At 56.6% G+C, this 4,026-nt stretch overlaps 1 protein-coding gene across 1 annotated transcript in view; it reads left to right on the top strand.

Annotated features, from left to right (window-relative positions):
• The first annotated feature begins 3,133 nt into the window (after window positions 1-3,133).
• LZIC (leucine zipper and CTNNBIP1 domain containing) overlaps window positions 3,134-4,026 on the top strand; it is an 11,341-nt gene continuing 10,448 nt past the window's right edge. Inside the window, exon 1 of the mRNA XM_018570170.1 lies at window positions 3,134-3,230. The gene's annotated coding sequence lies outside the window, so the exon portion shown is untranslated. The remainder of the gene's footprint in view (window positions 3,231-4,026) is intronic.

Here is a 4,026-nt window from a genome sequence, read left to right as displayed (position 1 = left end):
ATATGGAAGATCTGGGACTGTTAGGGAGAGGGATATGGAAGGTATGGGACTGCCGGGGAGGGGGGGTTGTAACATCTGGGACCGTGGGGGGGGTATGGAAGATCTGGTACTGTCAGAGGGGAATATCTGGGACTGTCAGAGGGGAATATGGAAGATCTGGGATTGTCAGAGGGGAATATGGAAGATCTGGGACTGCCAGAAGGGGATATGGAAGATCTGGGACTGTCAGGGGGGAGGCATATGGAAGGTCTCGGACTGTCAGGGGGGAGGCATATGGAAGGTCTCGGACTGTCAGGGGGGAGGCATATGGAAGGTCTCGGACTGTCAGGGGGGAGGCATATGGAAGGTCTCGGACTGTCAGGGGGGAGGCATATGGAAGGTCTCGGACTGTCAGGGGGGAGGCATATGGAAGGTCTCGGACTGTCAGGGGGGAGGCATATGGAAGGTCTCGGACTGTCAGGGGGGAGGCATATGGAAGGTCTCGGACTGTCAGGGGGGAGGCATATGGAAGGTCTCGGACTGTCAGGGGGGAGGCATATGGAAGGTCTCGGACTGTCAGGGGGGAGGCATATGGAAGGTCTCGGACTGTCAGGGGGGAGGCATATGGAAGGTCTCGGACTGTCAGGGGGGAGGCATATGGAAGGTCTCGGACTGTCAGGGGGGAGGCATATGGAAGGTCTCGGACTGTCAGGGGGGAGGCATATGGAAGGTCTCGGACTGTCAGGGGGGAGGCATATGGAAGGTCTCGGACTGTCAGGGGGGAGGCATATGGAAGGTCTCGGACTGTCAGGGGGGAGGCATATGGAAGGTCTCGGACTGTCAGGGGGGAGGCATATGGAAGGTCTCGGACTGTCAGGGGGGAGGCATATGGAAGGTCTCGGACTGTCAGGGGGGAGGCATATGGAAGGTCTCGGACTGTCAGGGGGGAGGCATATGGAAGGTCTCGGACTGTCAGGGGGGAGGCATATGGAAGGTCTCGGACTGTCAGGGGGGAGGCATATGGAAGGTCTCGGACTGTCAGGGGGGAGGCATATGGAAGGTCTCGGACTGTCAGGGGGGAGGCATATGGAAGGTCTCGGACTGTCAGGGGGGAGGCATATGGAAGGTCTCGGACTGTCAGGGGGGAGGCATATGGAAGGTCTCGGACTGTCAGGGGGGAGGCATATGGAAGGTCTCGGACTGTCAGGGGGGAGGCATATGGAAGGTCTCGGACTGTCAGGGGGGAGGCATATGGAAGGTCTCGGACTGTCAGGGGGGAGGCATATGGAAGGTCTCGGACTGTCAGGGGGGAGGCATATGGAAGGTCTCGGACTGTCAGGGGGGAGGCATATGGAAGGTCTCGGACTGTCAGGGGGGAGGCATATGGAAGGTCTCGGACTGTCAGGGGGGAGGCATATGGAAGGTCTCGGACTGTCAGGGGGGAGGCATATGGAAGGTCTCGGACTGTCAGGGGGGAGGCATATGGAAGGTCTCGGACTGTCAGGGGGGAGGCATATGGAAGGTCTCGGACTGTCAGGGGGGAGGCATATGGAAGGTCTCGGACTGTCAGGGGGGAGGCATATGGAAGGTCTCGGACTGTCAGGGGGGAGGCATATGGAAGGTCTCGGACTGTCAGGGGGGAGGCATATGGAAGGTCTCGGACTGTCAGGGGGGAGGCATATGGAAGGTCTCGGACTGTCAGGGGGGAGGCATATGGAAGGTCTCGGACTGTCAGGGGGGAGGCATATGGAAGGTCTCGGACTGTCAGGGGGGAGGCATATGGAAGGTCTCGGACTGTCAGGGGGGAGGCATATGGAAGGTCTCGGACTGTCAGGGGGGAGGCATATGGAAGGTCTCGGACTGTCAGGGGGGAGGCATATGGAAGGTCTCGGACTGTCAGGGGGGAGGCATATGGAAGGTCTCGGACTGTCAGGGGGGAGGCATATGGAAGGTCTCGGACTGTCAGGGGGGAGGCATATGGAAGGTCTCGGACTGTCAGGGGGGAGGCATATGGAAGGTCTCGGACTGTCAGGGGGGAGGCATATGGAAGGTCTCGGACTGTCAGGGGGGAGGCATATGGAAGGTCTCGGACTGTCAGGGGGGAGGCATATGGAAGGTCTCGGACTGTCAGGGGGGAGGCATATGGAAGGTCTCGGACTGTCAGGGGGGAGGCATATGGAAGGTCTCGGACTGTCAGGGGGGAGGCATATGGAAGGTCTCGGACTGTCAGGGGGGAGGCATATGGAAGGTCTCGGACTGTCAGGGGGGAGGCATATGGAAGGTCTCGGACTGTCAGGGGGGAGGCATATGGAAGGTCTCGGACTGTCAGGGGGGAGGCATATGGAAGGTCTCGGACTGTCAGGGGGGAGGCATATGGAAGGTCTCGGACTGTCAGGGGGGAGGCATATGGAAGGTCTCGGACTGTCAGGGGGGAGGCATATGGAAGGTCTCGGACTGTCAGGGGGGAGGCATATGGAAGGTCTCGGACTGTCAGGGGGGAGGCATATGGAAGGTCTCGGACTGTCAGGGGGGAGGCATATGGAAGGTCTCGGACTGTCAGGGGGGAGGCATATGGAAGGTCTCGGACTGTCAGGGGGGAGGCATATGGAAGGTCTCGGACTGTCAGGGGGGAGGCATATGGAAGGTCTCGGACTGTCAGGGGGGAGGCATATGGAAGGTCTCGGACTGTCAGGGGGGAGGCATATGGAAGGTCTCGGACTGTCAGGGGGGAGGCATATGGAAGGTCTCGGACTGTCAGGGGGGAGGCATATGGAAGGTCTCGGACTGTCAGGGGGGAGGCATATGGAAGATCTGGGACTGTCAGGGGGAAGGCATATGGAAGATCTGGGACTGTTGGGGTATAATATGTCACCCTGACTGATCTAATAATGATAACCTTACAACCACACTGTGACAGTAGGCTCTACACTGCCATTACCAGGCAGGAAGTTAGTACAGCATGGAAACATCTCCCCCTATATCCCCTCTACTCATAATATCCCCATTTCCCGGGCACCGGAACAGCCCCGGTCATAAGTGCTCAGCGCTCTCGGGAGAACAGACTTTCCTCCGGTGACCACGTACATTCTCACACGCACTCGCAGTACTAACCTTGCTCACGGGGGACAGACATCAACGGTGCACGCGTAGCATGACAAGAGACGCTGTGATTGGACGAAGCACGACATTGGCTCCTGCGACGTGACGTCAGCAGGAAGCCTGTCCTCCCGGTGAAGCCGCCCCGGACTCAGGTAGGGTGGAGCAACGTGGCCGCTGTACGAGTGCGGTACCTGGAAGCCCTCCGGGGGAAAAGGCGGTCATTGTGGGCATTCTAGGTGGCAGCACACTGCCAGGGACACTATGAGACAGCCAGGGACATATTCTCCCTGCAGAGGAGGAGGTCTGTATACAATGGGAGGTGATCCTTCCCAGTATACTCTCCTATGAGAGCTCTGGAGGGTATTTATCAGAACTGGAGCAGACAGAATCTGGGGCAGTTGCCCATAGTAACCAATCAGCTTCTATCTTCAGTTTGTTTGAAAATGAAAGAAGCTGATTGGTTACTATGGGCAACTGCTCCAGTTTTGATAAATTCCCCTCAATGTCCATGGAAGGGGTGTAATGGTGTTCAATTATTATACGATCGTCATAAGACGAGCACACACACAGTCATCTGATTGCACGATCTCTGTGCATCCTCCTTTTAAAGGCACTGTTCACTTTTTGCAAAAGAATTAATAAATCATCCATATTGCAAAAAAAAAAATCAAATCATTTTTTCTGCATTTGAGCCTTCAGAGCATTGCAGCCGGGATGAGTGGTGCATTGCACAGACTCCTGTAGACTATCCCCAGCCCCAGGTCTGTACAGGTAATGAGGTACAGGCCTTCATTTATGGCCATCAATGGACCACACGTGGGTGATGTTACTTGCTTGTCCTCCGTTGAGAATTACGAGTCTCTCTGGAATGGTGACAAATGAGACTTGTAGCCTTCCAATCATATATCCTATGAATGGAAGATGTGACTTTGCAGGTGTAGGTTCATA

This window comes from Nanorana parkeri, unplaced genomic scaffold (genome assembly GCF_000935625.1).
Source record: "Nanorana parkeri isolate BGI_ZX_2015 unplaced genomic scaffold, ASM93562v1 scaffold1469, whole genome shotgun sequence".
In the NCBI taxonomy this organism is placed as follows: domain Eukaryota; kingdom Metazoa; phylum Chordata; class Amphibia; order Anura; family Dicroglossidae; genus Nanorana; species Nanorana parkeri.
Note: the sequence above shows the minus strand (reverse complement) of the source record. Positions and strands in the feature narration are given on the sequence as shown.